We start from the raw sequence: 26942 nt of genomic DNA, 5'->3' as shown, positions 1-26942 counted from the left end.
AAAGCCTTGGTTGAAAATGAATCAGATCACAAAATTAAGTGCCTCAGTTCTGATAGAGGTGGAGAATTTACCTCAAATGAATTTTTAGATTTTTTTGAAGAACATGGAATAAGAAGGGAATTCTCTATAGCTAGGACTCCTCAGCAAAATGGAGTAGTGGAAAGGATGAACAAAACAATTCAACAAAATGCTCGTGCTATGCTTGATGAGTCTGGAACTCCCAAAACCTTCTGGGGTGAAGCTGCATTTGCTGCGGTTGTTATTCTCGACAAAACAAATGTTCGAGTGAACAACACTCGAACTCCTCATGAGCTCTGGTATGGTGAGACTCCTTCCGTAAAACATTTCAAAATTTTTGGAAGCAAATGCTATATTAAGAATAATGATGAACATCTTGGCAAGTTTGAACCTAGAGCAGATGAAGGCATTCTCCTTGGTTATTCTCCCCACGGAAAAGCATATAAGTGTTACAATAAAAGACTTGGAAGAATTGTGAAAAGCATTGATGTAGTGGTTGATGAAGAAGGAAACATTCCTAGGCATGTAAATTATGAAAATATCGAAGAAGATGAAGACCATCCTTCAAATCAGATTAATGATGAAGAAGAAGAACCTCAAGAGGCACCAAAGGAATAGATAAGGATAGAATAGAAGACTCCATCTAGGTATGTTTAGAAGAATAATCTAGAATCTCAAATTTTGGGGCAGAAAGAGGCAGGTATACAAACAAAAAGAACAATTGCAGAAGCCTCAAGCTATTTTTCATTGCTCTCCTCCACTGAACCACAAAATGTAAAAGAGGCATGCAAAGATGAATGCTGGGTCAAGGCAATGGATGACGAACTTGAACAGATCGAAAAGAACAACACTTGGGAGCTGGTTCCTAGACCAAAGGATAAGAATGTCATAGGGACAAAATGGATCTTTAAAAACAAGATGAATGAAAATGGGGAAGTGATTAGAAAAAATGCCAGACTTGTTTGTAAAGGGCATGCTCAACAAGAAGGAATAGACTTTGAAGAAACTTTTGATCCTGTTGCTAGACTTGAGGCCATCCAAATGTTTCTTGCTCTCTCAAGATTTCAGAAGTTCAAAGTATTTCAAATGGACGTGAAATCAACCTTTCTGAATGTAGACTTAGAAGAAGAGGTGTACATTGAGCAACCAGATGGTTTCATTCTTGGGAATGATCCAAATCTTGTATGTAGACTAAAAAAGGCTCTTTATGGTCTTAAACAGGCTCCAAGGGCTTGGTACTATTGTTTGGACAAATATCTTCATCAACAAGGCTTTTCAAAAGGATCAGCAGATAGCAATCTTTATATAAAAATTGAAAATGACAAATTGCTAATACTTGTTGTGTATGTAGATGATATTATCTTTGGCAGCAATGAAGAAGCTATGAGTCAAAGCTTTGCCTTAGTGATGCAGAAAGAATTCAAAATGTCCTTGCTTGGAGAACTGACATATTTTCTTGGATTGCAAATCCAACAAAATGACGGCGGTATCTTTTTGTCTCAAACCAAATATCTCAAGCAGATCTTGAAGAAATATGGCATGGAAGATGCAAAACCAGTATGTACCCCCATGGTTACAGGATGCAGCCTCAGTGAAAATGATGAATCAGCAGCAGTGCATCAACCAACATATAGATCTATGATTGGAAGTCTACTTTATTTGACAAGTACACGATCAGACATCATGCATGCAGTGGGAATAATTGGAAGATTTCAAGCAAATGCTAAGGAAACTCATCTTCAGGTAGTTAAGAGAATCTTCAAGTACCTTCAAGGAACTCAAAACTATGGCTTATGGTATCCTAGAGATACTGATCTCACACTTCATGCTTATACAGATGCAGATTGGGCCAGAAGCATGGATGACAGAAAGAGCACAATGGTGGTGCATTCTTTATGGGTTCCAGATTAGTATCTTGGTTCAGCAAGAAACATAGTTCGATTGCTTTATCTACAGCTGAAGCGGAATATGTGGTTGCTGCATCTTGCTGCACTCAACTCCTTTGGATGATGCAGACCTTGCAGGATTTTCAAATCACTTGTACACCACCTATCTCCATCTTATGTGATAATACAAGTGCAATCAACATTTCAAAGAACCCTGTCATGCATTCAAAGACCAAGCACATACCAATCAAGTATCACTTTCTCCGGGAACAAGTGTTGGAACAAAAGGTCAAATTGGAGTATGTTCCTTCTGAGGAACAATTTGCTGATATTCTCACTAAACCACTGCCCAGGGAAACTTTTGAATACCTCAGACAGAAGCTGGGAGTAGTTGATGCATCATCTTGCTGTTAAATCTTGTCTGTTTCAGAGAAATATGGGTGTACACGAGTTGCCTGAGGAGGATCCGCGTACATATTCCGGTTTGTGCAGAGACAGTCGCGTATATGGATGTTTGATGGAAATCAGTAGGGTTAGGCTCTGGTTGAAGATATTCTGATATGGGTCTGACAAAGACCATCCAGCACAGGTTTAGGGGGAGCAAATAAAAATTCTAATGATGCATTGTTGGCATTATCTTAAAAGCTTTTGGTTCTAGTTCACAACTGTTGTTGGGTTCAGGTGGAACAAAGGCAGAGCGAGAAGAGAAGGAAATCTTGGTTGTTGATCTGAATGGTGATTGACAGATGCTGCTGCTATCAGTTATTGATGACTTTCATAAGTCTTGTTCTAGATATTTTGTCTCTATGTCATGTATCTCTTTTACGGTGTCAAGGTCATGTAATGACCTATTTTGGTTTCCCCACTATGCCTGGGATGAATATGTAATGTACTTGGTTGTCATATATGTATCCCCACTTGGTTGGGTGGATGATCCCCACTTGGTTGGGTGATGGATGTATGTATTGAGTCTTTTGGTGATAGGAAGGTCTTTTATGATGTATAAGTCATCGTTCTTCTTGAAGAACATCTTGTTGCAGATCTTGTCTACAGTCAGGGGGAGCATGGTCAGCACAGTAGGGCAGAGATTTCAGCATGTACTCAGGGGGAGCACAACCCTTTGCCCTTGATGACAAAGGGGGAGAATGACTTTGAGGATCTTGGGGTTGCCATCAAGTCCAAAGGGGGAGATTGTTGGCATTATGGCACAAGTTTGGAGCTATGGCACAGGTGTTGTCCTTGATGGCAACTCTATCTGGTGACAGATCTTAGTTTAGGCTTTCAGAATGGAGGAAATGTCATATACGTAGGTTCATCTAGACTAAGGTGCGTATACACGTGGGTTAGACGTTACAAAGCCGCGTATGCGTATACACGCACTTTCACGCAAGGAAAAGCACGTATATGTTGGAGAACTTACTTTTGGTCCATGGTAGTTAGTCCTTGGTATTTGAACCTATGGTTTTGGACCATGGTATCTCATCAGAAATGTTGATCTAAAATATTGGGTCCATGGTATTGGTTTATTATGGTTTTGGACAATGGTATTGTGGAAGGCCTAAGACTATAAAAGAGGAAGGAGATCATGTGGCAAAGGATCATCTAAATTATTATTGAATATCTGATAAAGTGCTAGATCTGGAATACTGGTAATTGGGTTATGGTGCAGATCTGGATCTGAATGAAGGAGGAACCTTAGCGCAAAGAGAAGGATAAGTTCTATTGATGGGTCATAATCTTTAAGCTTGAATGATAGTATCTTTGTATGATTTTGATCTGTTATATGTGGCGCTTGCTTGATCTATAAAACTGATAATCTGGGTTAATTAGTGTTTGAATATATAAAAGAGTGAATTATCCTTTATAGATCTGTACGCAGGTTCAGTAAAGTGAAGGCGCGTATACACGCTGGTTCAGTGAATGCAAACAACATATATGCAGGTTGTTCCATACGCAGAAGTGTATGCACGCAGATTTCAGGTTATTAAAGTAGCGTATATATTTTGAGTTGTGATCTTGCTGCTTCTGTTTATTGCTGCAGTGTTCTGGATTCAGAATTTGGTGTGTAGTTGCTGTTACTATGATTTGGGGACAGCTGTCAGAGAAGTGTCTACTTGATTCAGTTCTAATTGGTGAAAAGGAGAAATTCTTGATGTTTGATTGATGTTCATGGATCCAGTCTGAAAATTTATGAAACGTGGTCCCTGGAAGAAAGAGAAGGTTGTAGCCTTCTGTAGGCCAGCACCTACGTACTAGTATCTTGGCTAGTGTAAGAGCTAAGGGGGTTGTAGCTCCCTTCCAGGAGAAGCTGGAGAACGAGAGAGGGTTGTAGCTCTCTGCAGGTTGCAGCCTGCGTACTGGTAAAGGACTGCACCAGTACTTTGTAAAAAGAAGTTTCTAATTACAAGAAGATAGAGACGAATTGTAGCAGGTGGTTTTCACCCACATTGGGTTTCCACCTTATATCTTGTGTTCTTGTGTGTGATTGTCTTTTGCTCTGTTTTACTTTTTCTGGTTACTGGTTATTTGGTTCTGATACACATATTAACAATCAACATCTGAAAGATAAAGTAAATTATAAGTTTGCATAGTATATGCTGGTTTCCTTCTACATAGTTGCGTATATACGCGGGTTTAATTAACTGAAGTAGAGTATATCATTTGGATTTGAAAAAGGAATATTTTACTTGATAATACTGATTCACCCCCCCTCTTAGTATTATTTCCAACAACTGGTCTAGGACCAGTGGTAGGAGTTGTACCCACTATGATGCTAACTTCGAGTCAGTTGAGACTGGTTTGGGACCAGTGGTACACACTCTGAGACTGACCTCGAGTCAGTATGATACATCCTCAATCATTTCTTCCTCTTCATAATTCAGAAAAAGCAGAGCAGAGTAGAACAGAGCAGAGCAGAGCGGATCAGAACAAAGCATAGCAAGTAGGATGGAGCGGATTAGAGCAGGGGTCAAGCTGTACAGGGCAGTGCATTCGATGGATGAATAGTAGCGACTGACAGACAAATTGTAGATGGAGTTCTCCCTAGTTGAGAGGGAGTGTTAAAATTGGAAACTAGGGCCAAACTCCATGTGGGTCATCTTATTCATGGCTGATAATATTTTTATTAGATTCCTCTCATTAAGAGGTGTAGGATTGATCTAAAGATCATCTGATTCTGATAAGTATTTATGGAGATATGAATTTATTTTGATTATGGAATAATTATCAAGCCGACCTACAACTCATGTAGGCTCAGAAGCCCAATAATCACATCTATTCAATCATCAACAGTTGTGTATAAATACAGGAGGTCTTTTCCTCATTTGGACTCACTCAACTCATCACATCTCTCTCTCTCTCTCCTGCGCAGAAAAGAAGCTCTTCTCCTACTGCGCAGAAAGAGACTCTTCTCTCACACATGTGGAAGGAAGGTGCAGAATTAGGGCTACAACTGTAGAACCAAATTTTGACCAGCGTTGACCATCAGTCTGCCTCTCAGAACTGTGTTGTAGGTGAATCTAGATCTCCTCTAAAGGATACATTTTTTGGTGAAGGAATCAAGTCGATCCGAAGGTCGGTTTGCAAGATATTGTTTGCCTTAGTTTGGCTAATCTAGGGTTTGATGTTGCTGATGTAAATTAGATTTATGTACTATTTCTCTCTACTGAATTATTGAAGATAAAGGAAGATTTGATCAAAGGGTTTCCCCACATTGGGGTTTGTCCCTAGCTAGCCACCACATCTTGTGTCTCTTGTCTTGGCTTCTTTTCTGTCGATCATTTAATGTTCTATTTGCACTTTACTTTATGTACATGTGATTGCTAATATGTGGATAATAATAAGAAAGATAAGTAAACTGTTATAAGCATAGAACATACCATAAATTAATAGAGAGGGAGGGAGAGGGGGAGGGAGGGATAGATAGATAGATTGGAGAAAGAGAGTGTATGTTTTGGGGGTGATATAGAGTGACAAGGGGAGATAGAGAAATAGATGGAAAGCGAAGAGAGGGAAGAATAGAGAGATGGAGAGAGAGAGGGAGAGACAAATAGACTGATAGATATGGAGTGAGAGAGCATGTGCGTTTGGGGGGTTGAGATAGAGAGACAAAGATTGAGAGATGGAGGGAGATATATGTTGATCTAAAATTGATTGCTAGTTAATGTTGTGCTAGTATCATTTCTAGATATAAAATTTTCTTTGCTTTGGTTTGCTTATCCATAAAGAGTTTATCCATGAGCTTGTGATTTTCAATTCATCTAGCTTGGTGAAATTTAGTGTTTTGCATGACCTTAAAAGCATGAATTTAAATGACTGAACAACAGCATATAAAAAAGTAGTAAGCACAAATAACAAAGCTCAATACACAAATTTTTGTTGAAGGAGTTCACCCCTCTTGGGCTACATCTCCTTGGTCTAGCTTCATAGTGTGGGTCTTTGTATTAGCTTCAATAGTGCTCAAATTGTTTTTACATGAATCCAATGCTCTTGGAACCTATTCCAATGAGTTTAAAACATTCAAATCTATTAGAAATGACTATTTGTTTACTCAATTAGGTTACCAACTGCTCTGGGAATGGCCTCCAACACCTAGTGGCTCTAGGCTTCAAAAATCTTGAAGTGACCCAAAACCCCTATAGATGACCTCTTCTACCTCTAAACAATTCTCCAATGAGTTCCTAGCATGCAAATTAGCCAAAAATGACTATTCATTTTCGAAATTTGGCTAAGAATTGAGTAAGTTATGGCTCAAACAGTTTTTCCTACAAAACCTCTGCTAAATCTAGAGAACTGCCAATTAAGTCCGCCAAGTTTGGTGGAAGTTATGGATTTGGTGGCTCCGCCATACTTTCCGCCAACTAAAAAAACAGATTAATTAAATGCTAATCATCATTAGGGCACACTAATCACACTTAGCGCTGGCCCGTAGCTCCTGGTTTCAGTGCTTGGTCGTATGGGGTACCACGTCGCCATCGGTCATAACTGCACGCTTAAATTAATGTGTGCTGCCACATTTTTAAAGTTACCTACCCATGGTCCAATGGTTAGGCCTTGGTATTATGAGGGGGAGGTCACGGGTTCAAACTTGCCTTTTGCCCATCCAATTTATGTTTTTGCCACATGATATCAAAATAGTTCGAAATTTACATTTTTACCATGATATACAAATAATTTATGTATTATGTGGATTTGTAATATTAAATATTTAATATATATAATATATTATAGTTATATTATAAGATATATATATATATATATATATATATATATATATATATATATATATATATATAGATATATATATATATATATATATATATATATATATATATATATATATATATATATATATATATATATATATATATATATATATATATATATATATATATATATATATATATATATATAACAAAACATAATTTCCACCTTGGAGCCAACTAGGAAACTTCACCTTCTCTGAGCCAAACTGGCGAATCTGAAGATGACACTTGTCACAGTGTCACTAGCTAAAACTGGAGAATATTCTCTACATGCTGACTAGGCATCTAGTCAACCCTAGTCAAACTTTGACTTTGACTTTTTTTTTACCAAACTTTCAGAAGCTCTAACTTTTGCATACGATGTTGATTTTTTGAACCATTCACGGTGTTGGAATCTTCACGATGAACTCTATCCAGTCATTTAGGTCTGAAGAAATTCTGAGCACTTTCATTTTTTAGCTAAAATATTGATCCCTGATCTCCCCATTAGAAGCCTTTTGGACCCCAAAAGCTCTCTTGATCACTAATTATGTTGATGAGGGATTGTTCCCTCATCCTTCGAGTCTTTATCCATTGAAATTTTCCTAATTTCATCATTTGGAGCTTTTCATAAAAATTCAAAATTTTCCTTGATTCCGACGACCATATATTATTGGCTTTGAGACCGTCATGCTGCAATATTTATGAATTTGTAGAATAACAATCTAATTTTGTTGAAAACATCTTGTTTCTACCTTGGTCAACAATCAAAGGAAACTTGGAATCTTTCTCACCTTGCACTTTGTCTCTATGGCGATTTTTAGCTTCTTTTGCCTTGTACTTGAGTTGACTCTTGCCCAAGTTTCTTCGCCATTGTAATGTGCCTTTTGGAAACAAGTAATGAACATTTTTGAAACCCATGCCTTCTTTGCCAAGTTTCTTTGTCTTCTTCTCTTTGACCTTTGCAACTTCTTGCACTGACACCTTGTTTTCAACACTGCTCAACACCAATGTTGGCTGCTGCAATTTTTTTTCACCTTCTTTCAAAGGCATCCTGTTATCATTCTGAAAAAACTCACTACAAATATAAACATATTTATGAAAAGTATGATTCAAAACATCTATTTGTTTGATCATCAACAATGTCAAGATCTTACTTGCATTCACTAGCCTCTTCATTTTCCCTGCATTAACTAAAGAAATGTTTAGTTTCTTGCGATGAGATCTCACAAAATAATTCATCCCATCTTTAAGAAAATGATATTTGTGCTCATAGCGATGAAACATTGCTTTCCTGTCATACAAATATGTAATTCCCAAGATAATTCTAGAAATGTCAAGTGGAACCCTGTCTAACTCGAATTCATCAACAAAGTTTGCAGTAGTAGTAAATCTAAAAATGCATTTCCTTGAAACCTGTAAATTGGCATCCTTAACTATCCAACCCAAAGGGTATGGTTTATGATGTGGTACGGTTTCAAGTTTAAGATCTTTAACTAAGTCTTTTGAAATTAGGTTTGTTGCCATTATGATTCCGGTATGGCTCTATGTTACAGATGTTGTACTTGATGGCAACACCCTCAAGTGGAAATGCTTTGACCAGGCTCTCAAAATGTTGAAAATTAAGAGGTAAGCAGGAGAATAGTTCAAAAGGTGCATACACGCAGGTACACGTGAAGGGACTGCGGACACACACGCAGGTCACCCGTTCAGAAGGTGCATACCCCCAGTTCAATTACTTCAAGGCAGAGAAGCACGCTCACGTGGGGTTTCTTATGTTTGGCCTGTGGTATTTAGCCCGCCGTTTTTGATTCTATGGTTTGGCCCGTGGTATTGTTTTATATTATTATTATTATTATTGAGCCCCATGTTTTTGGGCCCCTTGTATTGGTTATCTATGGTATTGATTCATGATTTTAGGAAGAGCTTGCCTATATAAAGCAAAGGAGATCACTTGGCCATAATATCTTTTGCAAAATTGAATATCTTAAGATATGAAATATTGGGCTACTGTTTTAAAAGCTTGATCTATATAAAAGTGAAGTTGAAAGTGAATCTGTGAAGGGTGATCTCTCAAGCGCATGAATAGATCTGAGCATCTGACTATCTGTGGCACACTGGGAGACTGCCAGTTCGGCCCTAATCAGAGGTACGCAGGTGATTAACGGTGCAAGTGCGTGGATACGCAGAGCAGAAGAAGGATAAGTGCGTGGGTACGTAGAGCAGAAGAAGGCGCAGTGCATGGGTACACAACGCGACAGAGGTTCAGGTGCGTAGGTACGCAGCGCGACAGCATCTGTGGGTGCGTGGGTACAACAGCAGTACGCGACGCGATAGCATCTGTGGATGCGTGGGTACAACAGCAGTACGCGGTGTGATAGCATCTGTGAGTGCGTACCTGCAGTAACAGTACGCAGCGCGATTGAAGAAACAGTGCGTGGGTACGCGGTGCGGCAGAAGGGTCTCTGCGGGTATACGTAGGGGAGCAAAAGGTCAAGTGCGTACGCACGCAGGCCAGAGAAAGAAAAACTGCGTATCTGTCTTAAGACCTTTTGTTGGCTCAATTTTTCTGTTGATAAGGTGTTCTGGGTTTGCTGTTATTGTTGATCTGGTTACTGCAGTTGTCTGGGTTATTTACTTGTACTCAATGATCTCTTGATGTTTATGGATACAGTTTGAAAATTTATGAAAAGTGATCCTTGAAAGAAAAGAAGTAGGGGGTTGTAGCTCCCTTCCAGGAGAGACTGGAAAACGAGAGAGAGTTGTAGCTCTCTGCAGGTTGCAGCCTGCATACTGGTAAAGGACTGCACCAGTACAAAATCATTGTAAAAGGAGTTTCTAATTTGAAAGAAGATAGAGACATATTGCAGCAGGTGGTTTTCACCCACATTGGGTTTCCACCTTATATCTGGTGTTATTTGGTGTGACTATCTGTTTTCTTGTTCATGCTCATTATTTTATGGTACTGACATACAAAATAATTCAAAGAATAAATAAGGAAGATTTATTAAAAGAACTTGATAATACTGATTCACCCCCCCTCTCAGTATTATTTCCAACAATTGGTATCAGAGCAGGTCCTTCAGAGAAGCTTGATCACTTGAAGGAAGATCAGTCATCATGAGCAATTACGAGAGGGAAGCATCAATCAGGCCACCAATTTTTGATGGGACAAACTTCAATTATTGGAAGGTAAGAGTTACTGCCTATCTTCAATCTCTTGGTACAGAAGTTTGGGATATCATAGAAACATGCTACACTTTTCCTTCAGCTACTCCTACAGATTCGGCCGAGAAGAAGAAATATGAAACAAATGCTAAAGCAGTCAATACTCTGCTGGGATGTTTATCTCAAACAGAATTCGTAAAGGTTATGAAATATAAATCCGCAAAGGAAATATGGGACAATATTGTCTTCAGCTACGAAGGAGATGAACAGGTAAAGCGTGCTAAACTTCAAACTCTCAGGATTCAGTATGAAAATCTCAGAATTTATAATGATGAAAGTGTGGCTAACTATTTTCTTCGGGTAGATGAGATTGTTAATTGCATGAAAAATTTGGGTGAAGAAATAAAAGAGGCTATTGTGGTTGAAAACGTTTTAAGATCATTGTCACCCAAGTTTGAATCTAAAGTGTCTGCAATAGAAGAAAAGGAAAATCTACGAATTCTTACTATGTCTCAACTACACGGAATTCTAACTGCTTATGAAATGAGAAAGGGAGGTCCATCAGATAGGAGAGAAGCTGCTTTCAAGGCTTCAGGCAAAGGAGACTACTATGAAGCGAGCCATGTGCCAGAAGAAGAAGAAGAATCAAATTTTGTCAGAAATCTTCAACGGGGTACTGGAAGGTTCAGAGGTAAGTTACCTTTTAAATGTTTTGCTTGTGGAAGAGTAGGTCATTATGCTGCGAAATGTCCGCATAAGGACAAGATTGAGAAAGGAAAGGAACCTGCTAGATGGAACAAGAAACATAATGCAAATAAGAAAAGCTACTACACTCATGAAGATAGTGATGGTCTATCAAATAGTGATGAAGATGAAAGAGGTAATGACTATAAGCTTTTAATGGAGTTTGAAGATGATGATTACATGGATGCTATAGATGTGGATATCTTTCATGAAGAAATTTCTAGACTCAAGACATGTATAGAAGAAAAGAATATGATCATGATACTCTACAATTTCAGATTGATGAAAAAGAAAAATATCTTGAAAAGTTAGAAGGTGAAATAGTTGGTCTTAGAAAAGAGATTGAGAAAACAAAGGCTATTAATCTTAAGTTTGTAAAAGGATCTGAAACTCTGGATAAGATCATCAATGTACAACGTTCTCCACTAAACAAGACAGGTCTGGGGTATAATGGAGAAACTTCTCAAGCATCCACCTCAAAGAGTTATCTTGATGCAGCAAGAAGGAATGAGCAAAAGCACAATGGAGATCACCAGGTAAAGCAGGGACCAATTACATCAAGAACAAACGAAGACTATCAGGTAAATCAGGGGCAATCCGTCTTAAGGATGAACAAAAGCTACAACCAGCCACAGGTAAAATCTTCTCAATTTGCTTCAAGAATGAATGACAATAGAAATTACAATTATTTGGCCAGAAGATTTGATAACCGCAGAAGTTTCTTCAATGGACAATGCTTCTCTTGCCATAACTTTGGTCACAAAGCAGCTCAATGTGTTGCATATAAAACAATCATGACTAGAGAAGCTCAAAAACAAAGAAGTATGACCGGGATTACAAAAAGAACCTATAACAACTTTTCGGCTCTTGAAAATGAAGTTGAATGTTCTATTTGCAATAACTTTGGTCATAAAGATTCTGAATGCAGGAGCAGATTTCAGCAGACAAAGGAACAAGCCTCAAGCACCAAAACATGGAGAATAAAGGAACCACAAACAGAAAGATGTGGGATAGCATTTTATGCAGAGGGACAAGAAAATCTATGATACATTGACAGTGGATGTTCGAAGCATATGACAGGTGATAAAGAAAAACTTGAATCATATTCTGCTTTAGAAAAGGGAAAGAAAGTTTCTTTTGGAAATGATACTCCTGCAGCTATAAAAGGAAAAGGGACTGCTCAGTTAAAAGAGAAGGTCAAAGCTGGAAATGTCTTGTATGTTGATGGATTGAAGCATAATCTTCTGAGTGTTAGCCAGATGTGTGATCAAGGAACCGAGGTGATATTTAGATCAAATGGATGTCTTGTTCGTGATCTTGATACAGGTAAAACGATGATCAAAGGTGAAAGAACTCCAAATAATCTATACATATTTGAAGAAGGACAACAACAATGCTATCTAAGCAAGGATGATGAACACTGGTTATGGCACCGAAGGTTGGGGCATCTAAGCTTTTCACAAATAAGGAAAGCATGCAAATATCAAGCAGTTCGCAGTCTTCCAGATATCAAAGTTCCAGACAACACCATATGCAAATCATGTCAGTTTGGAAAGCAAACCAGAACTAACTTTCCAGAGAAGGAAGGATCAGCTAACATGCCTCTTGAGCTTGTACATACAGATGTATGTGGACCATTCAGGAAAAGGACACCTCGAGGAGAAGAATACTTGATATTATTCATTGACGATTTCTCCAGATTTGTCTGGTTAGGACTTATGAAGCACAAAGATGAAGAATTTGAAAAATTCAAATCCTTTAAAGCCTTGGTTGAAAATGAATCAGGATACAAAATTAAGTGCCTCAGATCCGACAGAGGTGGGGAGTTTACCTCAAATGAATTTTTTGATTTCTGTGAAGAACATGGGATAAGAAGAGAATTCTCTACAGCTAGAACTCCTCAGCAAAATGGAGTAGTGGAAAGAATGAACAGAACAGTCCAACAAATGGCTCATGCTATGCTTGATGAGTCTGGAACTCCCACAACTTTCTGGGGTGAAGCTTCATATGCTGCGGTTGTTATTCTCAACAAAACAAATGTCCGGGTGAACAACACTCAAACTCCTCATGAGCTCTGGTATGGTGAGACTCCTTCGGTAAAGCATTTCAAAATTTTTGGGAGCAAATGCTATATTAAGAATACTGATGAGCAACTTGGAAAACTTGAACCTAGAGCAGATGAAGGCATTCTTCTTGGTTACTCTCCACACAGCAAAGCATACAAGTGCTACAATAAAAGACTTGGAAGAATTGTTGACAGCATTGATGTAGTGGTTGATGAGAAGGGATATATTCCTAGGCAAGTAAATCATGAAGATATCGAAGAAGATGAAGACTACCCTCAAAGATAGAATGATGAAGAAGAAGAACCTCAAGAAGAACCAGAGGAGCAGATAAGGATAGAAGAGAAGACTCCATCCAGATATGTTCAGAAGAATCATCCAGAATCTCAGATTTTGGGGTAGAAAGAAGCAGGTGTAAAAACAAGAAGAACAATTGTAGAAGCTACAAGCTATTTGGCATTACTCTCTTCCATTGAACCACAAAATGTGAAAGAGGCATGCAAAGATGAATGTTGGGTCAAAGCAATGGATGAAGAACTTGAGCAGATCGAGAAGAACAACACTTGGGAGTTGGTTCCTAGACCAAAAGATAAGAATGTTATAGGGACAAAATGGATCTTCAAAAATAAATTGAATGAAAATGGAGAAGTAATCAGAAACAAGGCCAGACTTGTTTGTAAAGGGTATGCGCAACAAGAAGGAATAGATTTTGAAGAAACTTTTGCTCCTGTTGCAAGACTTGAGGCCATCCGAATGTTCCTTGCTCTCTCAAGCTTTCAAAACTTCAAAGTATTTCAAATGGACGTGAAATCAGCCTTTCTGAATGGAGACTTGGAAGAAGAAGTATACATTGAGCAGCCAGATGGTTTCATTCTTGGAAATGATCCAAATCTTGTATGCAGATTGAAAAAGGCTCTCTATGGTCTCAAACAAGCTCCAAGGGCTTTTCACTATCGCTTGGACAAATATCTTCATCAACAAGGTTTTTCAAAAGGATCAGCAGATAGCAATCTTTATATAAAAGTTGAAAACGACAATTTGCTAATACTTGTTGTGTATGTAGATGACATTATCTTTGGGAGCAATGAAGAAGCTATGAGTCAAAGCTTTTCCTTGGTAATGCAGAAAGAATTCGAAATGTCCTTGCTGGGAGAACTGACATATTTTCTTGGTTTGCAAATCCAACAAAAAGAAGGAGGGATCTTTTTGTCTCAAACCAAGTATCTCAAGCGGATTTTGAAGAAATATGGCATGGAAGATGCAAAACCAGTATGTACACCCATGGTCACAGGATGTAGCCTCAGTGCAAATGATGAATCAACAGCAGTGCATCAACCAACCTACAGATCTATGATTGGAAGTCTACTTTATTTGATAGGTACCCGACCGGACATCATGCATGCAATGGGAATAGTTGGAAGATTTCAAGCAAATCCAAAGGAAACTCATCTTCAGGCAGTGAAGAGAATCTTTAAATATCTTCAAGGGACTCAAAATTATGGCTTATGGTATCCTAGAGATACAGATCTCACACTTCATGCTTATACAGATGCAGATTGGGTAGGAAGCGTGGATGACAGGAAGAGCACAAATGGTGGTGTGTTCTTTATGGGTTCCAGACTAGTATCTTGGTTCAGCAAGAAACAGAGTTCGATTGCCTTGTCTACAGCTAAAGCGGAATATGTTGCTTCTGCATCTTGCTGCACTCAACTCCTTTGGATGATGCAAACCTTGCAGGACTTTCAAATCACTTGTACACCACCTATCTCCATCTTATGTGATAACACAAGTGCAATCAGCATTTCAAAGAACCCATTCATGCATTCAAAGACCAAGCACATACCGATCAAGTATCATTTTCTCCGGGAACAAGTACTTGAACAAAAGGTCAAGTTGGAGTATGTTCCTTCTAAGGAACAAGTTGCTGATATACTCACCAAACCATTGCCCAGGGAGACTTTTGAATACCTCAGGCAAAAGCTGGGGGTTGTTGATGCATCATCTTGTTGAATCTCTTCTGATGGTTGATTGTACGCAAGGCTCATCTGGGGCATATGCATACATGTGCTGGGTTGCGGATTGGTTGAAGATCGAATGGCATAGGTTCAGGGGGAGCATATAATGCATTGTTGGCATTATGGAGGAGATCATGGATGCTGGTCTGAATATTGCTGCAATATGTCTCTATCTCTTTCATGGTCATTTATGGTGTTTGGTGGATTTGCAGATCTGGTTCATATTCAGGGGGAGCATGTTCTTAGGGGGAGCATAACCCTTTGCCCTTGATGTCAAAGGGGGAGAATGACGTTGAAGATTTTGAGGTTGCCATCAAGTCCAAAGGGGGAAATTGTTGGCATTATGATTCCGGTATGGCTCTACGTTACAGATGTTGTACTTGATGGAAACACCCTCAAGTGGCAATGCTCTGATCAGGCTCTCAAAATGTTGAAAATTAAGAGGTACGCAGGAGAATAGTTCAAAAGGCGCATACATGCAGGTACACCGTGAAGGGACTGCGGCCACACACGCAGGTCACCCGTTCAGAAGGTGCGCACCCCCAGTTCACTTACTTCAAGGCAGAGAAGCGCGCTCACGTGGGCTTTCTTATGTTTGTCCCGTGGTATTTAGCTCGTCGTTTTTTATTCTATGGTTTGGCCCGTGGTATTGTTTTATATTATTATTATTATTGAGCCCCATGTTTTTGGGCCCCTTGTATTGGTTATCTATGGTATTGATTCATGATTTTACGAAGAGCTTGCCTATATAAAGCAAAGGAGATCACTTGGCCATAGTATCTTTTGCAAAATTGAATATCTTAAGATCTGAAATATTGGGCTACTGTTTTAAAAGCTTGATCTATATAAAAGTGAAGTTGAAAGAGAATCTGTGAAGGGTGATCTCTCAAGCGCATGAGCAGATCTGAGCATCTGACTATCTGTGGCACACTGGGAGACTGCCAGTTCGGCCCTAATCAGAGCTATGCAGGTGATTAACGGTGCAAGTGCGTGGATACGCAGAGCAGAAGAAGGATAAGTGCGTGGGTATGTAGAGCAGAAGAAGGCGCAGTGCGTGGGTACGCAGCGCGACAACATCTGTGGGTGCGTGGGTACAGCAGCAGTACGCGGCGCGATAACATCTGTGGATGCGTGGGTACAACAGTAGTACGCGGCGCGATAGCATCTGTGAGTGCGTACCTGAAGTAACAGTACGCAGCGCGATTGAAGAAACAGTGCGTGGGTACGCGGTGCGGCAGAAGGGTCTCTGCGGGTATACGCAGGGGAGCAGAAGGTGAAGTGCGTACGCACGCAGGCCAGAGAAAGAAAAACTGCGTATCTGTCTTAAGACCTTTTGTTGGCTGAATTTTTCTGTTGATAAGGTGTTCTGGGTTTACTGTTATTGTTGATCTGGTTACTGCAGTTGACTGGGTGATTTACTTGTACTCAATGATCTCTTGATGTTTATGGATCCAGTTTGAAAATTTATGAAAAGTGATCCTTGAAAGAAAAGAAGTAGGGGGTTGTAGCTCCCTTCCAGGAGAGACTGGAAAACGAGAGAGAGTTGTAGCTCTCTGCAGGTTGCAGCCTGCGTACTGGTAAAGGACTGCACCAGTACAAAATCATTGTAAAAGGATTTTCTAATTTGAAAGAAGATAGAGACATATTGCAGCAGGTGGTTTTCACCCACATTGGGTTTCCACCTTATATCTGGTGTTCTTTGGTGTGACTATCTGTTTTCTTGTTCATGCTCATTATTTTATGGTACTGACATACAAAATAATTCAAAGAATAAATAAGGAAGATTTATTAAAAGAACTTGATAATACTGATTCACCCCCCCTCTCAGTATTATTTCCAACAAGGTTTTCTTGTGATCCACTATCAAAGAGTGCATCAATCTTGGTATGATTTGAGATTACTCTGACAGTGAACAACTCTTCCTTTTGTCTTCATCTGGAGTGTTGTTGTGACTATTTGAGGAACTAATACTTTCAACATGTTGACATTTCAAACCCATATCTGTAATTTTTGTCTCATCTCCTGAATCTGACCCTAAGTCTTTTTCAGCTATATGAATAGTTTTTCCCTTCTCTTTGGCTTTCAATCTATCTAGTTTTAATTTTGGATAAAGTTGCCAACAAAGGTCTTCATCATGGCCAGTCTTTGAACAGTTTTTGCATGTGAGTTTTTGCTTCTCTTTTTTTATACTTTCATTCTTCTTTCCCTTCCATTTTCCTCCCTTCTCTTTTCCCTTACCCTCGCTTTCACCTTTCTCTTCTATGTTTTGTTTTCCCCTTGCCTCAAGATGCATGGCTTGTGCACATACTTCATCTAAGTTGCTTGGGTTAAACATAAGGATACTATGTTGCAAATAGGAATGTAAACCTCCAATATATTTCAAGAGTGTGTCTTGTGAATTCAAGTTTACTCCCAACAATAAAGCCCTTTTCCTAAACTCTTGAGTATAATCTTGGACAGTTTGACCTTTCAGCTGCCCAAAATTATGCCAACTCATAATGGATTTTTGCATATAGGCTAAAGGATAAAACTGTCTTTTAATTGCAGAAACAAATTCAACCCAAGTAATGGATATCTTACCATGGATTCTCATTTCCTCTTGAGTCTTTTCTTCCCACCAAACTAGTGCAGCTCCTTCTAGCCTCAGTGAAGCCAAATGGATTTTTATGTTGTCCTCTTAAAGGTTATGAATTCTGCAGTATACCTCCAACTGTCGAATCCAATTGTCCAACTTTTCTGCATTCACTTCTCCATTGTACATGGGAAGTTCAAATTTTATGTCCAATTTCAATATTGGAGTTTTTCCTTTTGGGGTTTTGGAATTAGTATGGGCAGTGGTGGTAGTGGAAGATGATGTTGTGTGAGATGGTGAAGATGATGAGGATGGTGGAGATGGAAGTGGATTTCCAATATTCCCTTTGGAATCCTTCTTCTAATATTTTTTATCCTCTGAGCTTCCTTATCCATGTGGAGGTTTAGAACTCTCTCCAACCATTCTGGTGTTCCTCTCTTCATAGAGAACTTTAGCCATCTCAGTCAAAGTATAGAATGCTTTCTTGAGTTCTTCCTCTTTTGAAGAGGGATCTCTGGGCTCTCTTTCTCCAGACATAATGGCTATGGATTCATGCTTAGAAATTTGTACTGATGCTTGTACCTCTTCAATCACTTCAGCCTCTTGTGCAATTTGTGCCTCTTCTATCTCAACTGATGGATATGGAACTTGAGGTGATTCTGGTGCTGCTTTGAGTGGTCCTTTGGGTGAGGATGCTGCTTTCTCAGCCTTCTTCCTTCTTGTCCTAAACTTAGGAATAGCTATCAATAGCTTCCCTTCTCCTCTCTGCAACGTCAACCTTGTAATAATAACAACAATTGCAACTATTAAACCCTTCAAGAAAATCAAGAAAGCAACCTTGTGTTCTAATACCAAATTGATCTGAAATTGATTGCTAGTTAATGATGTGCTAGTATCATTTCCATACATAAAATTTTCTTTGCTTTGGTTTGCTTATTCATAAAGAGTTTATCCATGAGCATGTGATTGTCTAGTCATCTAACTAGGTGAAATTTAGTGTTTTTCATGAACTTAAAAGCATAAATTTAAATGGCTGAAAAACAACATATAAAACCCATAGCAAGAACAAATAACAAAGCTCAATACACAATTTTTTGTTGAAGGAGTTCACCCCTCCTGGGCTACATCTCCTTGGTCTAGCTTCACAGTGTGGGCCTTTGTATTATCTTCAATAGTGCTCAAATTTTTGTTATATGAATCCGATGCTCTTGGAACCTATTCCAATGAGTTTAAAACATTAAAATATATCATAAATGACTATTTGTTTACTCAATTTGGTTACCATCTGCTCTGGGAATGGCCTCCAACACCTGGTGACCCTGTGCTTCAAAAATCTTCAAGTGACCAAAAAAACCTATGGATGACATCTTCTGCCTTTTCACACTACTCCAATGAGTTCCTAGTATGCCAATTAGCCAAAAATAACTATTCATTTTCGAAATTTGGCTGAGAATTGAGTAAGTTATGGCTAAAACAAATTTTCCTACAAAACCTCCGCTAAATCTGGAGAAGTGCCAGTTAAGTCTGCTAAGTTTGGTGGCAGTTCGGATTTGGTGGCTCCACCATAATTTCCACCAAATTAATCAATAGATTAATTAAATTCTAATCATCATTAGGGCGCACTAATCGTGCTTAGCGCTGGCCCCTAGCTCCTAGTTTCGACACTTGGTCGCATGGGGTGGGGGTTGGCCCGCAGGGCTGGTTCCCACCACCCCGCCGTCAGTTATATTTGAATGCTTAAATTAACGTGTGTTGCCACATTTTTCAAGTTCCTTTCCCATGGTCCAATGGTTAGGCCTTGGTTTTCGTAGGGGGAGGTCATGGGTTCAAACCTGCCTTGGAATTTACATTTTTACCATGATATAAAAATAGTTTGGAATTTATGTATTATGTGGATTTGTAATATTAAATATTTATAATATATTATAATTATATTATAATATATAATTTAAAATAAATCATATAATATAATATACATATACATATACATATACATATACATATACATATACATATACATATACATATACATACATACATATATATATATATATATATATATATATATATATATATATATATATATATATATATATATATATATATATATATATAATAACAAAATATAATTTCCACCTTGGAGTCAATTAGGCAATTTCACTTTCTCCGAGCCAAACTGGCGAATCTGAAGATGACACTTGTCACAGTGTCACTGGCTGAAACTGGAGAATATTCTCTGCATGCTGACTGGGCATCCAGTCAACCCTAGTCAAACTTTGACTTTAACTTTTTTTTACCAAACTTTTAGAAGCTCTAACTTTTGCATACGATGTCAGTTTTCTGAACCATTCACGACGTTGGAATCCTCGTGATGAACGCTATCCAGTCATTTAGTTCTGGAGAAATTTTGAGCACTTTCATTTTTTAAGCTAAAATACTGATCCCTGATCATATGTATAGATGGAGGGGGGAGAGAGGGAAGAATATTTATTTCACTAGATGCATTGATTCCAGTTTAGATGGTGATTTCTAATCCTATTTCATTTCTTGCACAAGATGCATTGATTTCAGTTTAGATGGTGATTTCTAATCCTATTTCATTGCTTGTACTAGATGCATTTATTTTAGTGTAGATGTTGATTTCTATTCCTATTTAATTGCTTTCACTAGATGCATTGATTTCAATGTAGATGATTTCTAGTCTTATTTTATTTCTTGCACTAGATGCATTGATTTCAATGTAGATGGTGACTTTTCTAATAATATTTGATTGATTGCACTAGATGTATTGATTTCAATGTAGATGTTGATTTCTAATAATATTTGTTTGCTTGCACTAGATGCATTGATTTTAAAGTAGATTATTTCTAATCCTATTTTATTGCTTGCATTAAATGCATTGATTTCAGTGAAGATGATTGTTTGCACTAGATGCATTGATTTCAATGTAGATTCCGGTTTATAATCCTATTTTCTTACTTGCAATAAATGCATTGATTTCAGTGTAGATGTTGGTTTATAAACCTATTTTCTTACTTGCACTAGATGCATTGATTTGAGTGTAAATGTTGATTTCTAATCGTATTTGATTGCTTGCATTAGATGCATTGATTTCAGTGTAAATGTTGTTTTCTAATCTTATTTGATTTCTTGCATTAAATGCATTGATTTCAGTGTAGATGTTGATTTCTGATTTGATGTAATTGGATGTATGATGGTACATTAATTTTAAAGTAATTGGATTAATATTGTGCATTGATTTCATTGTAAGCATACAAAATTATTGACAATGTACATTAATTTTTGTGTTATAGCAATTCAACATATCAATATTGGAGAGAAAGAGAGACAAGGTATGATGTTTACTACAATATCTCGAGCTAAATATTTAAATGGTTTAAGATTTAACATGTCCTTTTCATAGAATCGATATGAAAAGATGACAAAAGTAACAAGGTGACAATAAGAATAGTAGAAGAAAATAGTTTGATATTAATCATATTGAAAGACTATTTTTAATTTACTATATTCTTATTATTCACATTTTCTATCATTCAACACTATTACATTGTCACTTTACATTCAAAATTTTTATTTCATCATTTTTCATCATTAAAGTTGTTCACAATATTTATCATCTCAACAAACTGAGGTAACTAAGAAAATTTAAAATTAAAATGACCAGAGTAATCTGAGACATATTTAGCATATTTAAAATGATTATATTTAATATTTTCTTTGGCTACACAAGACTGAAACCAACCTCGATCCATCTTAACTTTGAATCTATCAAGCCCCGACAGGGATAAAATATCTCAAGGTGCAAGCCTTTCCTCAAGTTTTGCACTTAAAAAAGAGGTTTTCATTTCAAGAGATTTGATCCCTATCGATGCTTGATAGATCCGGAGTTAAGATGGATCTAGGTTGGTATAATTTAATTTTTTTAGGATAAACGAGATCTTGTTCCATTTTTTTAGCAACAAGAGATCTATCATGGAGTAAGTGTTTGGTATTATGATCAATTAATGCCTATATTTGTGTTTATAATTTATGTGGCTGCTCAAGTTATAAAGAATTAAGATTTAAGTTAGAGACATCTATAGTTAAAATGACATTTTTTTAGAGCATTTTTCTGGTTAATTTAATTAAAATCCACTCGAGTTTTTTAGGCGTTGAATTCATTTATGCATTCAAACATGTATTTTGAACGAGGAAAAATCACAAATTTATCTTGGATTCTAGTGAAAAAAAACTATTTTCTCTATTATAAATTAGACTATAACTTTAAAAAATATGTAACAAAATTTTTAATCATAAAAATTCTTAAAATATAAATAAAATTTATTACTATAACATAATTTATTACATTTAAGAAAACATAATTTATTTACAATAAAAATATTATATATATATTATTTTATTAAAATTAAAATAATAATAATAATAAAAAATAAATAAATTATATTTCAAATAAATCTAATTAAAAATATACTGTCCAATTATTATTAATTTTTTTTATCGAGCAAATATCAAATCCCTACCATTTACCTATACTTGAATTTAATTTGAAAGCTAAAAATCAAATCCCTACCATCCGCTCACTACATTGTATTTGACATTATCCACCGCCTGCTCTTTGCAACTTCGACACATTTTCCAGTACATGACAAAATGTGATGTAGACCACCGCAAAAATTAAATGTACCCTTCACTTCACTTATATTCAAAAGTCAAAGATATCAGAGATGATAAGACCTTCCACATGTCTTGTTGCAATATTTTTCTTCAAATCACCAATCACAGTAGTGGTGCTTATATTCAAAAGTCAAAGATATCAGAGATGATAAGACCTTCCACATGTCTTGTTGCAATATTTTTCTTCAAATCACCAATCACAGTAGTGGTAAAAGCACCACTTTACCTCTCTTCGTGGAATCCATGCTCTACCAATCCTGAAGTGGTCGGTTGAGATTAACCATGGGCATCCAACAATATTGTTTTCGTCTATTTATTTATAATGGAGTTGTTTTTAGTGTTTTTTCAGTAGGTTTTTCTGATTTAATTTCTTTAAAATCTGGCAAGAATTTATTGAAATCACAAGTTTGATGGTAACCACTGCACAATCCAAGTGTCCTAGGGATTTTTCAAGGTGTTGAATCCATATATACAATAAAAAAACTAGTTTAAATAACAGAAATCAAAATTTCGCCTTAATTTTTTCCATCAGATTCCAGCACTGGAAAATCCAAAAAATCGCACTAAAAACAACTCCATTCATAATCCTTATACCCTACATTCCTCATTGGAGCATGCCACTTAGTCATTGTCAAGCTACAGTGTATCGCCCTTGCTCACCTAGATTCATCCCCTTCTGCTTCAACTCACAGGCTTCTCTTCTGGGCATATGATTGATGTCGTCCTGTAGCACACAGAGTTTTCCTTACACAGTGAAATCATTTTCAATGTTATCCAGGCTGAATTTAATGGGGCAAAGAACTTATTTTCACCTTCAAAAATATTTCTTGGCGGATTATAAAAGATATATATTAATATGAAATAGATGAGTTTGCTAAATTTCCTTTTATAAAACCAATAAAAACATAAATATACAACAAGATGAAGAATAAGTAATCGTTATTACTATAATAGTAATAGTGAATGAGATAGATTACAAGATGAAGAATAAGTAATGGTTCTATTATTATAATAGTGTTAAAAAGATAGGTAGAAAGACGCTAAGAGGCTATGGAGATTTTCTATTTGATTTTAATTTTAGTTTTATTCGTTAAGATATGACGATTATGATTTATAAATGAAAGAATTACATATTTTATAATATAGTTGGTATTTTGCAACTACTACACATAGGTTAGACTGTAGATGTACTAACTATAAGTTAAATTTTTTTATTTATCGTCCATTTTATGAGTTTTTTCAATTAAATTTGATTGACGAGCGTTGAATATTTGCAATTTCCAATTTCGTAATGAACCATTTTTAGTAGGCTCTAGTTAGCTAAATTTCTTTAGTTGATGAAAAAATTCTGCCCTATAAAACAATTTTTTAAACTCATATAAACTGATATTTAGTCAAAATTTTAACCTTAAAACGGAAAATAATCTAAAACTTTACCATCATAAAATTTTCATGTCATACGTAATATGAAAGTGAAATTTCAAACTTACATTGAATATATAATATTTATTTTTGAATATATGAGATTTATCTTTTTTAATAGAAAAATATTAAAAAATAAATTTACTTATGATTTTTTTTGAATAAATGTTTTTTATTTAATTCAAATTATATAAAATTATTTGTTTATTAAAAGTATATAATTTTAAATATATTTTTATTTTTTATATAAATATTTTTGAAAACATAAAATGGAAATAAATTAATCTACTTAAAATTATTAAATTGTAATTCAAATTTTATTAATAAAAAATAACAAATTGAAAATGAAACCACCATGCAAAATTTATGACGGTTTTTATCTAAAAGAAACCACTATGCATTATATCTAGTCAATCTTAAGATTGCAGTGCAACTACACGACAAAATTATGAGCCACTTCTCCCTATCTCATATGGCTTGTATAGCATTGCTACATAGCATGGTAGATGTTGGCCGCCATTTTTGTTGAAATTAATGGAGCAATACGTATTATTGGAGAAAGTCTGTTCATTAGTTGTCTGTGTCCTAGTTTGGTAATTAGTTCCTATTTTCTAGGTGTTAGCTCTAACTCTCCTATTCTCATGTAAACCTATATATTCTTGATGAATAATGATCAATGTAGTGCATTCTCCGTGAGGCAGTCTCCAGGTGCAGCTTGCTCACCCGTGAGGTGTTATGTTTTAGAAAATATTTTTATTTCTTCCACTTTTAACATGGTATCAGAGCCAGAGAGTTTTTGATAGCTATGAGAGTGCCGAAGTGGCAATATTGTGACCTTCGGTGACTGGTGTGAAGAAGGCATGATGAGGACGCGAAGCACTTGGAATATCACGACAGAATTAATTTTTTTCTCTGAGGTAAAATTGGAGCAACGGGTTTTATACCAGACAGTCGTGCTTCCATAGCTTTGGAGCAATGGGGATTTGGCCTGAAAAATTGCGTTGTTCGCCCTTTACTCTTACGATTTCTCATCAGCATGACCTGTTAGCGCGAGTTTCCATCCAAAAATGTGCGTTGGTTGACTTTTCAACTATTGTGTATTTCTTGTGGGTCACCAGGCAGGTTGTCGAGTAGATTGAGTGGGATCCGAAGGTCGATCGGTGACCCTATCATCGTTGATTGCTTCCCTAACTTTGGAGCAATGGGGATATCGTGGGTACCGTGATAACGTGGAGTGGTGCAACGGTATTGGTGAACGATGATTTCTAACACTCGTTGACTATAGGACCCCCACTGGAGTAACCGTTGTGTGAATTGACTGCGTTGCAGTGCAGTGCAACGTTGGACCTATGGTGGATCCTTGTTCGAGTGCTATGAGTGTGGAGAAAATTGTCTTCATAGATCAATAGGATCGCTGGGATCGTGAGCTTGGTTGTGGTAGATCAAGATTGTTGGTGGTTGCCTTCTATTTATTTTGTGCGCATCGGGAGTGGGATGAGCCGGTGACTGTGCAACAGAAGAGAGATCAACGTCCAGAGGTAGATCGACATTCCTCTGATTTGCGGATCGCCTGGCTTCCCACATAGCATCATAGTTGATGGTGCCAAGATGTAGATGTTGAAAGTGAAACAGTAGTTGGGTATATATTAAAGGTATAACATTTAGAACCCTGCGTTTTCATAGATCTACACCAACGATAAGGTAGATTTTAAGGAACAAATTTTTAGAGCGCAATTGCCAAAGCAGATCTACCTCCTTAGTGATCTAACAACCATATGCTCTAGTGTACCTTTTCCTACAAGTTGCAATAGAAGAATCGAAGAACTTTCCTCTGGATCTAAAGATAGATATGTTTTCTTGATTAATTGCTGGAGGTTGAAAGTTTCTTTGAGGTAGACCTCTAACGATTAATAATCAGATGGTAGAGGCATACTTGAACAAGAGAAATAAGCTTGATGGGTCCAATTATTCTAATTGGAAATTTAAGTTGTAGACCCTGCTTGAGGGGAAAAGTGCGTGGGCAATTGCAAATGGGGATGAATGGAAGCCAATTGTAGCAAGAGGCGGAACAACTGCAACAATTCAGGATTGGGAGAAAAGGGAGAACAAAGCGAAAGTGTTGTTGAAATTGTCAGTTAAATACTGCATTATCCCTCACATCAGAGAGTGTAAATCAACAAATGACATTTGGACAACTCTCAAGGATTTGTATGAGATAAAGAATACAAATCGTTTATTTTTCTTGGAGAGAAAGATTCTCTCCATCAAAATGGAGGAGAGTGAATCAACCGTCGCATTCATCTCTCGGATCAAGGAGATGAGAAATAATTTGGGTGATATAGGGGAGATAGTATCGAACACTGATCTTGTCATGTTTAGCATGAATGGTATGAATGGCGATTATCATATGTTTATTACAAGCCTAAATGTAAGGGAGAAAGCCCCTAATTTTGAAGAATTTATAGGGATCTTGATACAAGAGGAAGAGAGGCGGATGACTCTGAAACCCAGAATTCAGATCTAGCATTAATGGAGAAGAAAAAGCCTTTCAAAGGGAAAGAAAGTGTAGGACAGAAAGGTGGAGGTACACCACAGAGAAAGCCACCTCAAGGTATGTCTTCAACTAGAAATGATTCAGGGATCAAATGTTTTTATTGTGGTAAATCTGGTCACATTGCTAGGAATTGCCATAAGAAGAAGCTTGATGAAGGTCGACATAGACATAAGAAGCATGCAGGACACTTTGCTAATGAAGATCAAAATCAGAACCTCAGATTCTTTGTATCTGATTCTGCTTTCTCTACTAAGAATGATGAAGCAAAAACTTGGTTTGTGGATTCAGGAGCTTCCACTCACATGACAGGTAACAAGCATTGTTTTGAAAGTTTTAAAATAAACCAGCTGTGATTCTAATATCTACCTTGGTGATGACAGAGCCTACCAGATCAAAGGACATGGAGATATTACTGTGATTTTGCGTGATGGAAAGTTCAGAAAAATCTAGAATGTGATGTATGTACTAGGAATGAAAAAGAATTTAATTTACGTTTCAGTGATTTCATATTAGAACTTGAAGGTAGAGTTTTTTAAAACCTATTGTGTCATTAAGGCTTTGC

The sequence above is a fragment of the Pinus tabuliformis genome, chromosome 7 (assembly GCF_031772625.1).
Source record: "Pinus tabuliformis cultivar Carrire ecotype Pingquan chromosome 7, CPIR1, whole genome shotgun sequence".
Taxonomy (NCBI): domain Eukaryota; kingdom Viridiplantae; phylum Streptophyta; class Pinopsida; order Pinales; family Pinaceae; genus Pinus; species Pinus tabuliformis.
The sequence above is the reverse complement of the archived record's forward strand: the minus strand, read 5'-3'. Positions refer to the sequence as shown.